The sequence below is a fragment of the Sturnira hondurensis genome, unplaced genomic scaffold (genome assembly GCF_014824575.4).
Source record: "Sturnira hondurensis isolate 20B ecotype Veracruz unplaced genomic scaffold, ASM1482457v3 Scaffold0023817, whole genome shotgun sequence".
Lineage (NCBI taxonomy): Eukaryota > Metazoa > Chordata > Mammalia > Chiroptera > Phyllostomidae > Sturnira > Sturnira hondurensis.
Genome location: NW_028096448.1, coordinates 3,586,319 through 3,600,220, shown reverse-complemented (window position 1 = coordinate 3,600,220; position 13,902 = coordinate 3,586,319). Strand labels below are relative to the sequence as shown.

Below are 13,902 nucleotides of genomic sequence, written 5' to 3'. Positions count from 1 at the left end.
AAGTTTGCCTACACTTTCAGAGGATAAATTAAGATAGCTTGTGAGTGTGCTAGGTCCTTGGTGGTACCTTAGCCTGTTTCCTCCCAGTGCAGGACCTGAGACAAAGACTGCCATGCCTGGTGGGTGGTTTATTCAGCAATGGATCTCAGGAGACAGGGCTGAATGAAGCAGGGCCCTAAAAGGGAGAAAGGAGATTCCATACAAAGAGTGTCATTGATTTGGCCACCACTGGGGCAACTGGCTGCTTACTTTTCAGGACTCTCTGAGAAGCCTGATGGAACATATCTCAAAACTACACACTCATGAGATGTCCATTTACCGGACAGCTCATATCCTCCATAGGCTAAGTTTTGCCTCGTAAGTTTTCAACTGTCCTGGATTTCTGTGAGCACTTGGAGGTGGAGAGTGAGCTCTGCACGTGTCCTGGAGTTAAAGAAGCCCGGGGCTGAGAAGCGTGGGGTACACGCCTCATGTGAAGCACAATGAGGTTGTGCTGGCAGGAAACCTCCACAGATGGGTCATTACTGAGGGAGTGACTGGGACTAAGAGGTGAGGCCGAAAGGATATGAAGCAGCAAACAAGCAGGGTTTGATTCAGTCACCATTCATTTACCCTGAATTTTAATTCATTTAGTTATTTCAATTAATTATCGGTATTCTGGTTTATTATTCTCAGTGGGGGACCTAACAGGATAGCGATGGTGCCTTGTCATGCCTGGAAACGGTGCCAACCTTTGAGGCCACATGGAAATCTCAGCTGTAGAGCTGTCCACTTCTAAGGGTAGCAGAGCACTAGTTTTGATTAAAATATGTAGATATTTCCTGTTTTTTAAATTCTATTGTAGTATTCATTTACATAAATATTTATGAAGCATTAATCACCCCAACAATCCTGTTTATCAGTTACTGTCGCTTGCATTCTACAGATAAAGCTGGAGCACAGAAGAGTAAAATAGCTTGCCCAATCTAACAAATATTTCTTGACACTTTATGTGCTAGATTCTTTAGTTACTCACTGGCAGAGAAGACTTTAGATCCAGACCTTCCGATTCATGTTCCTTGTTTTCTCTAGTACAGATTTTGAAGGAAATGGAGAAACCATTCACTCAAACTTTCACCCAGTAAAACAATTTTTCTTGGTGCACCCCTTGTTTTGAAAAAAAAGATAACTTTCCTGCCAGCTTATTTTTTCTTTAAAATGTATTTGTGTCCATTTACCTTCTTTATCAACCTTGATTAGGACTCATCTGGACATAGGAGAAGGTGTTGCAGTCTAAAGGGAGAACCACCCACCTAGTCATTTGCATGGCATGTGTGGGGCCCTTAAAATGAGGCCACTATGTGGACAAGGAGCCTGGGAAGCAGAGAAGAGGGTAAAGGAGGGTGTTGGCAGTGAGCAGAGCTACGTAATGGCCTCAGAAGGCCAGACGTCCTAAGATAACGGTTGTCTCTGTTAAGGGCATGCCACCTCTTTTGGAAGTCACCTCTGTTGAACTTGGAGCAGTCCCTGAGAAGAGAGTTCTACTGGAGTCACTCCACTTGGGTCCTCTGAGCCACACTGAAAATTAGATGGGGCAGCAAAAGGGCAGCTCCTGGGGACCAGTATCTGTGCGCACATTAATGCCGACCTTGTTGGAATAACTTGCACTCTTCAGCGTTCGCAGCTGTGGAGTCCCCAGGGAGTTGTCTGGCTACATGTGATTTTACATATCTGACAGCTAAATCAGAGATCCAAATGCCAAATCCGGCGCTCAGGAACATTATGTGGATTTGTGACTCTCCCAAGGGGACGCTGGATCCATAAAGCAATGAATGGATTACAATGAGGCATAAATATAGCATTTTCATCTGACATACAATCCCGCTCTTTTATTTCTCGCATTGTTATGTGAAGGAAATCTATACCCTCTCTTTCAGGTCTGTTCTCAGAAATTACAATTATTTAAAAAAAAGAGCTTTAAGAAAAAAAATGCTCTTAATGCATCAGGAATGAACTAAGAATGAAATATGGTAAGTATGATTACTCCACTGAGGTAACTCGCCATACAAGGTAAACTCCAGGATCACACACATTGTCAGGAAGCAGCAGCTTCAGGCCAGTGTGTCAGCTCCCTCACCAACTAGCTGCGTGAATTTGAGAAAATCACTTCATCTCTGTGGCCTCAGTTTCCTCATTTGCCCAGTGGACTCCAAAGTTGTGGGCACACATGCCCATGGGGTGGGCAAAATGACCCACTGTGTGGTCCAGGAGGGACATCATAGAATTTTCTTTGAACTTCAAAAATTTCTAATTACAAACATGTTTTTCCAAGGCACATTATATATTATTAGCACAGTAGTACACATCTATTGTTTATAAATGAATAAATATTCATATACTGAAAGGGTAGATTGAAAGTGCTTTACTGGTAGAAGTATGTGGACAGAAAGTTTGGAGGCCACTGACTTGACCCATCCCGGTCATTCCACTGATGACAGGAAGGCCCCTGTGGACCTCATAGTCCCTGATTCTGTGTATTTGAGAAGCATCCTCAGTTGTTTTCCTTAGATTCTCCAGTGAGGCTGAGTGTATCAGCTGTCCAAGAAAAAACATGTGTGCCCATTTGTGCTGGGCTGCAAATGTATTGGTTCCAAAACCACAAGATGCAGTTAATGGGCCCCTCCAAGCTATGTCTTGCACAGTCAAGCACAGAACTGCTCTGTACTGCAAATCATTTTAATCCCTTATATTTGCTTCTACTGTAGAGTTCACAAATCAATATCAAAAGTAATTTTATATGTCTGTACTGAGGGAAACAAGACAGGAATTATTTTCTTATTTTATACGTGAGGAAAGAGATTCAGAAGGCCTAAGGACTTCCCCACGGCCACCAAGCTAGTATGTGACAGGTCCACTGCCAAAGTCCTGGTTCTGCCATAAGGACTCCAGGACTCTTTGCACTTATAACCAAGGGCAAATGTGCTGCCTGGATCCCAGGGAGAATTAGGTGACAGTGCGTGAGCGGACTGATGTGAAGGCAACCCCCAGCTATTTAAATAACAACGCAGAGCTCAGGGCCCACTGTTGGCAGATCAATAGCATCATTCTCGTGTACACAAGACCTCACATTATTCAGGGAGGCCTGGCGGAGAGAGGAAAGCAGATGCAGGGGTTCCTCATGCCACCAGCTGTCATGGCTTGCTCTGCTGCAGTTTCTGACAAGTGCTGTTGTGAGTCTTTCTACACGGTTGCAGGGAACAGCTTGATAGGAACAGGAGCAAACAGCTTTGTTCACAGAGGTGCGAGGGAACAGAAAACCCATATACTTAAAGGAATGTAATTTTAAGAAGGCCTTCTGTCCAGCCAGGTGTGTCAGCACTAGAGGATGCCAGGTATGGCCACAGCCCTGAACTGGGCACCCTGTGCCCTGCGAGGAAGTGAGACCTGAAACCCAGGAGAGAAGTGTTTCCATTGCTCTTCTTCACTCAAGCACATGACAATGACCAGCAGAATCACTTTACCCTTTTCACCCTAAAGGGGCATCTTTGTGGTAAGACATGTAATATGTTTTGCTAACCATTGATGGTGTGATGGTTGTGTCAAAATTATGGTGGTTATCTGTCTATTTCTTCCTCTAGATTGCAAACCCCTTAAGGGCAGAGAGGTTTATTCCTATATCCCTAGAAATTAGAGTCTAATCCATAGAGATATGCAGTATTTGTCTATACTGACTGAATAGATTGTAATCTTCATGTTGGCTGTCCATCTGTGAAACCTCTTTTTGCCAGGCATTAATTAGCCTTACTGCAGGACTAAAAACCTCCTAAAATTCACCATAAAGAATTGCTTTAATTAATACTTGACATGCATGTCACCAGTAAAGCATTACGATCATAATACGTAAGGAAGGTTTACAAATTGACAGAAAAAAAAAGGCAAATAATTCAAGTGAGAAATAGATGGATCAACATGTGAACTGGAAATTCACAAAGAAGGCAATTTATATAGTCCATATACAAAAAAAGCTCTCCTTACAAGTAATTGTGGAAATGCAAGTTTAAAACTCTGAGATGCTATTTTATTCCCTTCAGAGTAACCAGCATTTACAAAATCTGACCATCGCACTTGTAGGCCATGCGGTGCATCGGGGGGGTGTCTTGCACGTGGGCGTGAGTGTAAGCTGGCACAACTACTTGGAAGAGTGCTTTTGGCATCAACAGGGAAAATTGAAATTGTACAAACCCAGTAGCAGTTTTGCTCCTAAGATATATCTCAGCGGTCTTCCTCGACCATTTATGAAGAAAATTAAACCCTAATGTCCAGAGGCATCATTGTATGAAATGAATTAACTTTTCATTTATGCATCTATTTTGAATGGTGCTAGCTATATACCTTCAGTGGGAACTTGAGAAAAGAGTTATTTTAATTATCCTCTCTGTTCCGTGGCTCAGAAAAGGAACCCGGGTTGAGGAAGCCTGTCTACTTGGCAGGTGCAAAAGAAGATGTGAAGAGTGTCAGGAAAGCATTATTTGTAAATACAGATTTTTTTCAAAACGACTTAAATGTCCATCAAGAAGAGAAAAATATCAGCCCTGGCTGGTGTGGCTCAGTGGATTAAGCGCCGGCTGCAAACCAAAGGGTTGCTAGTTCGATTCCCAGTCAGGGTACATGCCTGGGTTGCAGGCCAGGTCCCCAGTCAGGGGCACAGGAGGGACAACCACACATTGATGTTTCTCTCCTTCTTTCTCCTTCTCTTTCCCTCTCTCTAAAAAATGAGTAAATAAAATCTTTTTAAAAAGAGAGAAAAATATCATAGTATATTCCTGCAAGGAAATACTGTATCATCAGTATAAAAAAAACAGGTGATCTAAAATCACAAGTATTAATTAGAGCAAATATAAAAAATCCTCATGTAAAATCTAATTGCAATAAAATACATGTAGTATGATTGTATTTATATGAAATTTAAAAATAAGCAACATACCATTATATTTTGCTCATATATACTTATATACATAATAAAAGTTTTAAAAAACTGTACGGCAGTGATAAACTCCAGAGTCAGAAGAACAACTACCATTTGTATTATTCCTTATAGTATATTATTGTATCATAATATAGAATTATATATTGAATATACTGTATTTTACATAATACATAACATAATATATAATATAAACATGTGATATACAGATACATATTATTAATATATTATATTACTCTTTGTTTTATTTCCTTTTTTCCTAGTGGAGAGCATGAACACAGTCTTCACTACTACAAATCATGTAGTCGAGTTTCCCACATCTGGGGAAATGGCAGGGGTCAGCGCACCATAGTGCGATGGATAGGCCTTGCCCCGGGAAAGAAAGCCCACTTCAGATCATGGTATCTCTCCTACTAGGTAAGTATATTTCCTATACTTTTGATGTATGTAAGTAGATGATTTTAATAATGCACTGTGTTAAAATACAAGTGAAATAAATACTAATCCCCTCCTCCCAGTCCATCTGCATGAAAATCTTTAATTTTTTAAAAAATTTATTGATTTAGAGAGAGAGAGATTGCTTTTTTGTTCCACTTGTTTATGCATTCATTGGTTTATTCTTGTATGTTCCCTGACTGGGGCTCAAGCCCGCAACCTCTGTGTATCACGACAATGCTCTAAGCGACCCAGCCAGGGCTGCGCATAAACAGTTATGATCAATGACTCTTCTTTCAGCAGACAGAGAAAGTTTTTCTTAAAATTATTTTTAAGAATCTGACCATTTCATTTCTCATTTCAAAAACGTGAAAACGTATGGTGGTTTTTGAGTACTGCTTGACAAAGTCTAAATTCCACAGCATGGCATTCAAAGCTCTCCCCAGGCTGGCTCCAGACCACTATAGAAGGAGCTCTCCAATCTCTCGTCTTCAAGTCCTTTACATTCCATTCAGATTGGAGTGTTTGCCGTGTTCCAGATAGACCCCCATACTTTCCATTTCATGCTTTTGCCAATTACATTTTTACTTCCCGAGAACTCATTTCCTCATTCTTGCAATTTGATGCTATGTACCAAGGCCCCAACAATATGCCTACTCCTTCACATAGCAATTCTCGTACAAGAAAAATAATTCAGGACGTGTACAAAGATTTAGCTTAAGAATGTTTACAGTAGCATTGTCTCCAATGTTAAAATATTTAAAATAACCTTGCACAAGGAAGGTTTAAATAAATCTATTTCACATGGGACACAGCACTTAAAAGTGAAGACTCTGGAGCCAAAAGGCAGACTACCCAGGTCAGGTCACAATTCTAGAACATTCTGGCACACTCCAGCTTTCGGATCTTAGCCTTTCTGTGCCTACATATTTGAACCTGTGGAATAAAAACCAGTACCTCCATTACAGAGTTGTTAGAACAACTAAATATGTTAATATTTGTTAAAGCACTTAAACGTCATCTGTCATGTCATAAATTTGCTTATAAATAGCTAGTTCTGGACATATCTCATCCACAAACTCCTGAAGCAAAAGAGCATTCCAGTATACTCTGTTGTCCTAAACCTACGGATGGTGCTTCATGTTTAAACCTAGTGTGGTACTTAGCACAGGTAAGGGTTTAAGACATGTGTGTTGAATGTTAGAATCAATACCATTCTAGGTGAGTGTGTTTTAATTTTAGATTCTAAAGTATTGAATACATTTGAGGTGTCAAATAGAAGAACCTAGGAGTTGGAAAGTTAGTCTTACAAAGACAATAAATAGGAATAGACTATGACAGAAAACCAAGCCACTCTAGAAGGAGTATGGAGCAGTGGACAAAAAGAAATACGTGGGTTCTGAAATCACCAACTCTGAGTGTGCCATGCACAATTTCCTGACCTCCAGGCCAGGTTTTTTCTTCTGGCAAAGGACAATAATACCCACCCATATAAGAATGTAGAAATAACAGTAATATTGTGTTACTATGTGCCAGGCACTAATCTAATTTCTTCTCCGATTATCTTATTTGATCTCACAATTTGGGGTTCCATGGGATATTGTTGTGGGTTTCATTGTTCTCCGAAAAAGATGTATTGAAGTCCTAGCCCCAGGTAACTGTGACTTTGACTGCTTTTGGAAATCAGGTTATTGCAGATATAACCAAGTTAAGATGAGATCAGGCTGGAGCAGAGTGGGCCCTTAATTCAACGTGACTTGTGTCCTCACAAGAAGAAGAGATTAAGACATGGACACAAAGAGAATAACATGTGAGGACAGGGGAGGATTGAGTGATGTGTCTGTAAGATAAGAAACACCAAGAATTGATGGTGAACACCAGAAGCTGAACAGGACAGGAAGGATCTTCCCCAAGAGCACAGGTGGCAAACACAAGGCCCGCTGGCTGAATCTGGCCCTCCACCTTGTTTTATCTGGCCCTGCACCCTGTTTCTACCCAGCAGCAACACCGAGCTCCTTGCCCCTAGTTAAGGAGTAGTTACATTTACACTGTCCTAAAGTTACATTTGGCCCTTTGAAGGCAACTGTAAGGCTGATGTGGCCCCTGGTGAACATGAGTCTGACACCCCTGCCCTAGAGCCTTCAGAGTCAGGGGATGGCCCTGCTGACAGCTTGATCTCAGACTTCTAACCTACAGAACTGTGAGAGAATAAATCTCTGTGGTTTTAAGTCACCAAATTTTAAATCACAAAATTTGTGGAAACTTGGTGTAGCAGCCTTAAGAAACTGATACAGGCACCATTCTGACAGATGTAGACACTGAGGCACAGAATAAGTAAGACACCTGACCGAGCCCTCAGGATTTGAAACAGGGCTGACTCCAGAGTCTGTGCCCTTAATTATTAGATGATATTCAGCTGGGTTCTGGGTAACTATTTCTGAGGGGGTGTGCATGAAAGTTTTTATTCTCAACTTTTACATTTTGATGTACTGCACAGTATTCCATTCCTAAGAGGCATTATTCTGTGTCATGGTTATCTGAAGTTTTTGTCCTCATTAGCTCAGCTGAGTCTATGTTCAAATCATGCAGTTTTCACAAGCTTCACATAGCAAGGCCCCCAAGCCCAGCTGGGTACAGACGGCTGGTAATGACGTTCTTCCTCCGTGGTTCCTGGGGAGAATGTTCAAACAGAGTATGCTTCCCAGACCACAGCAGAAGCACGCTGCTAGATGCAGGACATTTTATAGCCACTCTTGGCTTCTCCACAGGCTTAGAGAGAGAACAAGGAAGTGAGTAAAGGAAATCTGAATTACCCCCAAATTCCATTTTGCCCAAAAGCTTTACCTTCCTCTTCCATCAAAATGATTTTTTTAAAATTGTGAATACTAGAAATATTTTCAGATTTGAAAATTGTTTTTGTTTATTCTATTCTTTCTCCCCCTTTCCCTCTGCCTGAGAAATGCAGAGAAATGAATGCCTGAGAAAGAAGACTAGATGAGCTGAGACCATCCAAGACTGGATTTCTAGTTCTGGTCTAACCAAGGCTTCGTTTAATTAGCCCTACCTTATAGAACACAAGTTTACTGAGTAGCCACTGTCTACTTCCCCCTTTCTTTTTACCCTGTGACCTGCAGCTGTACCAAGAGCCTCCCCATCCTGCTTCCCCAGAGACTGTGTAGCAATACAATCCATGCAGGAGTGCTGGCGCTTGGTTTTCAGATGCAGGGCAAAGAAAAACCCATTCATTGACTTCAGTGGGCTCCAGGCTGCAGCAGGTTGTTATTCAAGTTGAAAAAAGCTTCCGTCCCTGAGGGAAAACTCCTCTGTCCTGGCAACCATGACCCTGACTCAGAGTGTAAGCTGAGCCCAGGCACACCTGGACATCTGACAGATGAGCCAGGCACAAAAAAAGCCTCTGCTGACAAGCTTATCGGACAGCAGACACCTGCTGAGGGGCCCACACCTTTTTTTCCAGAGGGCCTACGCTGCAGTCTTGATCCAACAGGTCTGTGCACACGGTCAAAGGGAGATTACCTGGAGATTCACAAAGGAGCTGGATTATGCCAAGCCCGAACATCACACTTGGAAGGAAATAGAGTGGCCCATTTATAACACAGGCTCTGTTCGATGGAATTCGTTGTACGGCTCTCACCGATTTTGTTCCAAATCAAATTCTTCTTTGTCTTGGTGAGATAAGGGTGAAGGCAAAGACAATTTTAGCTTCACTAAGCCTACTAAGTGCCTGCGTAGGAGTAGGAGCTTTCAATTTAACATCCTGTTTAATCCTCCTGAAAACCCATGTGATGGAAGTGGGTTACTGTTATCCTGATTTCATAGACAGGAGAGGGTAAGTCACTTTGTGGGACTGCATAATTAATTAGGGGCCAGATAGGATTTGAAAATAATTCTTCCAAGGTTTTATGCCCACTACCAGCTACTCCTGAGCAGAACAACTGCAGAACCCAAGGCCCTGGGGTTTGGGGCAATTCATTCTGTTTTGGGTCCCTCATTAGTGGGCTCGTGTTGTTATGCATTGACTTCATGGAGAGCTGAACAGCAGGCGTGTGTGATCCTGTTATCCAGAGCTCCAGGCAGATGTGCAGAACGGCCTGGGCTGACCTGAGTAGACACAGACAGGGTTGTCCTCAGACTCTGTGCTAGCAGGAACTACAGGCCAATGGTCCCACTGTATCGATTTAGAGGCACATCCGTTTATACTTTAAAACAGTGGTCCTCAGTTGAGGGCAGTTTGGTCACCCAGGAGACATTCAGCAATCTGGACATCTGGAAACATTTTTGATTGTCAGAACTGGGAGTGGGTGTGCTACTGGCATCTAGTGGGTGCTGCTGAGCATGTCCGAATGCCCCGGCAGCACCACAGGAAAGAGCAATCTAGAACAATATGTCAGTAGTGCTAAGGTTCATTCTGCTTTGAAATCCCATCTTCACCGCATATGTGAAGTTCTTAGTACAGTGGCTGGCATGTCACCATCAACAAATGTGAGCTTATTTATCATCAAGCATTACTATGTGATGCTGAATCTGTGATCCTTAGTAGCTGACCCCTGGGGCCCTCATGAGGGAAGTGAGGAGGGACTGGATGTACTCTTCTCTCAGTGGCTGCACCGGTCACTAGAGCCAGCCTGCACCAGAATCTGGCCACCTAGCTGCTCCACTAACACCGGTTCTCTCTTAGTGTATATAACTTCTCATAAACCGGTACATCCAGGAAAGGGGTTTTCTTGCTTTTCAGGGAGGACATGGCATGTGACTGGCAGTGGGTGGCAGGAAATGGCCTCTGGGAAAAAACTATCTATTGAGTCTGAACTTCAAGACTTGGGTGGGCACGGGGTTTGGGGCCTCCAAAGGCAGCGTTGCCAAGGGAAAAGAACACAATTTGGGGGGCTACAACTGGCTTTTGAACCGCAGCTCAACCCCTTCTGAGAGCTACCATTTCCTAAAGTATAAAGCAAGAGTACTAATTTTTGCTTTCAAGAGAGAATTCATTGAAATAACGAATGTAGTGCTGAACACAGCAGGTGGCATAATAGACACTGAAATCGTCCCATGATTAGGAAAAGATTAGGACAGGCTGGCCTTGGAGAATTGCCTGAGGTATGCCCTATTTGTTATAATAGTGAGATGTATGCTATCGGGAGGACTTCACCCACCTTTTCGCTGGTCCCCACACACCCAGGCACCTGCCTGTGCAGTTTGAATGGTACCATGAGTTGTGATGGACTCTCCAGGGCCGCCTGGGAGTTCTCAGAGGCAGAGTTGAGCCAGTCCTTGCTGAGGTATGTCTTGGAGGTTAAAAAAAATACCTAGAGGGCCTACGGGACTGTATGGAAGAATGCAGGCCACGGCCCTGTTCTCCTGCCACCTGGCCAGGGAGGCAGCTACTGTGCATAAGATGGTGTGGGACTCTCAGTTGCACCCACATACTAGCTGTGTGACTCTGGATGAATCACTTACTGTTTGAACCTCAGTGTCTTACCCTCCAAGGTGGGTCATAAAATGGGGCATGGTACAGTATGAGGAGTAGATGATGGTGATGATTCATAATCAATATGAATATAAATGGCTATAGTGGAAACTTGATAAAAGTTAATGTGTTTGTTTTTGTTTTACATTTTTTCACTTTTATTGTATTGATGTTGCTATTACAGTTGTCCCAGTTTTTCCCCATGTACCCCCCTCCACCCAGCACCTTGCACTCTTTCAGGTGGTCCCCACACCACCATTCACGTCCATGGGTCATGCGTAGTTTCTTTGGCTACTCTATTTCCTCTACTATATTTTACATCCCCCTGGCTATTCTGTACCTACCTATTTGTACTTCTTAATTCTCTCACCTCTTCTCCCATCCCCCATACCACTCTCTGATGTGACAACCATCAAAATGCTCTCTGTATCCATGGTTCTGTCTCTGTTCTTTCTGTTTGCTTAGTTTGTTTTTTAGAGTCAACTGTTGATAGATATGTATTTATTGCCATTTTATTGTTCATAATTTTGATCTTATTTTTCTTAAATGAGTCCCTTTAACATTTGATGTAATGGTTTGGTGATGATGAACTACTTTAGTTTTTAGTTTTTTCTTCTCTGGGAAGCTCTTTATCTGCCCTTTCATTCTAAATGATAGCCTTGTGGGTAGAGCAATCTTGGCTGTAGGTCCCTGCTTTTAATGACTTTGAATATTTCTGCCAATCCCTTCTAGCCTGCAAAGTTTCTTTTGAGGAATAAGCTGACAGTCTTGTGGGAATTCCCCTGTAGATAACTAATTGCTTTTCTCCTGCTGATTTTAAGACTTTCTCTTTGTCTTGAACCATTAGCATTTTAATTATGATGTGTCTTGGCATGGTCCTCTTTGCATCCATCTTGTTTGGGACTCTGTGCTTCGTGCACTTGAATGTATTTTTCTTTCACCAAATTAAGGAAGTTTTCTTCCATTATTTTTTCACCCAGACTTCCAATTTCTTGCCTTTTCTACTCTCCTTCTGGTACTTCTTGGATCACTTAAATGTTGTCCCAGAGGCTACTTAAGCTGTCCTCATTTTTTTTGGATTCTTTTTCTTTCTTGTTGTTCTGATTGGTTGTTGTTTGCTTTCTTATGTTCCAAATCATCGATTTTATTCTCATCTTCATCCACTCTACTGTTGTTTCCCTGTAAATTGTTCTTTATTTTAATTAGTGTATACTTTGTTTCTGACTGGATTTCTTTATGCAGTGGAGGTCTTCACTAAGTTCCTTGAGCATCCTGATAACCAGTGTTTTGAACTCTACATCTGATAGATTGCTTATCTCCATTTTCTTTAGTTCTTTTCCTGGAGCTTTGATCTATTCTTTCATTTGGGCCACATTTCTTTATCTCTTTATTTTGGCAGCCTCCCTGTGTTTGTTTCTATGTGTTAGGTAGAGCTGGTATGACTCCTATTCTTAGTAGCGTGGCCTAATATAGTTGGTGTCCTATAGGTTCCTGTGGCACAGTCTCTCCTATCACCTAAGCTGGGCACGTGAGGTGCGCCCTTTCTGTGGGCTGAGTACACCCTCCTGTAGTTGAGCCTTGATTACTGTTAGCAGATCAATGGGAGGGATTTGCCCAGGCCAGTTAGCTGCAAAAACTGGCTGTTTCTGCTGACCACCAACCTCTGCCCTCTGTGGAGGATCCGCTGTGCAGGGGTAGTGCAATGGTGCTCTGACATGGTCTGTAGCTATTAACTGGTTGCGCTGACTCTGAGATTTCCTGGGTGGCATAGGCCAAGGTCAGCCCCAACCTGTGTTCTGCCCAGGGCCACCCTGCCTAAGCTATAAAGCAATCTGACATGGCTGCTACTAGTGCTGGGCTTGGAGATTCCCAGGCAAAGCTAAGCTGTGAATCTAGGCTGGTTGCTGCTAGTGTTGGGTCTGGGGCACTTAGCAAGAGGTATGGGGCCTGGGAGCTCACTGAGGCTGGCTGTTGCTTGTTTGAGAAGATTTAGGAAGTTGTGAAGCTTGAGCCAAGACCAGCCATTCATAAGGAAAAGAGGCAAGGGTGGGCCCCTAATTTGGGCGCCGCAGGGCCTTCAGGGATCTCCAGGGTGGGGCAAAGAGTGTTAGCCAGGTGATAGAGTCTCAGATATGGTACCTGACTGCTAGCTCTGTTACTCTGTTGGGGAGGGTTCAGAAAAGTGACAATGGCTTCTGGCTGCCCTTTGCCTGGGAAAAAGCTGCCCCATTGCTTTCACCTTGATGCCAGACACTTCAGTTTCTCACTGTACCCTGCTGATGCCTTTTAAGCTGCTACCACAGTACTGGAGCTCAGAGGGAGTGAGTCTGAGTAAGCCCATGTGTTGGGGTTCTTTAAGAGGAACTGCTTAGGGATTCAGCATTTTGTTCCACTAACTCAACCCCTGCTGGTTTTTGTAGCCAGGAGTGGTGGGGATTTACCTTCCTGGCACTGAACCCAGAGCTGGGTGGTCTGGTGTGGGGCTGAGACTCCTCGCTCTCAACATAACCCTAATTTTTATCCACCCCATGTGGATGTGTGACCATCCTTCTCTGTGTCTCTGCTCCTCCTACTAGTCTGGATGGAAATTGTTAAATTCTGTAGTCGTCAGACTTTTATGCAGCTCGATTTCTGATGGTTCTGAGCGATGATTGTTCTACATTTTATTTGTAATTTTGATGTGGTTGTGCAGAGAGGTGAGCAGTATTTACCTATGTTTTATATTTTCTTAAGGAATGAATAAATTCCTCATGTAACTAATGATCTGCCTTAATGGTTTTACTTAACCTGACTAAATATTTTCCTGTCCCCCATACTCATGGATGTGATCCTTCTGTCCACATAGGCTAGCCACCTGCCTTTGTCTCTATATATCCATTTTCACTGCAATCTGTAGTGGGTGACTCAAGGTCACCTTTCTCTTTCCATCACAGTTCTCTCCCTCTGTACCATAGCTCCAGTCTCATTCTTTTTGGTCACTGCATCTTTCCTAACAGCCTTTCTCACGATCACCCGGGGA

At 42.9% G+C, this 13,902-nt stretch overlaps 1 non-coding gene across 1 annotated transcript; it reads right to left on the bottom strand.

The window, feature by feature from the left end:
* Positions 1-5,225: 5,225 nt before the first annotated feature.
* LOC118981277 (U1 spliceosomal RNA) lies at positions 5,226-5,388 on the bottom strand. The gene has a single exon (XR_005065315.1). It is a non-coding gene; the product is annotated as a U1 spliceosomal RNA (small nuclear RNA).
* Positions 5,389-13,902: the final 8,514 nt, after the last annotated feature.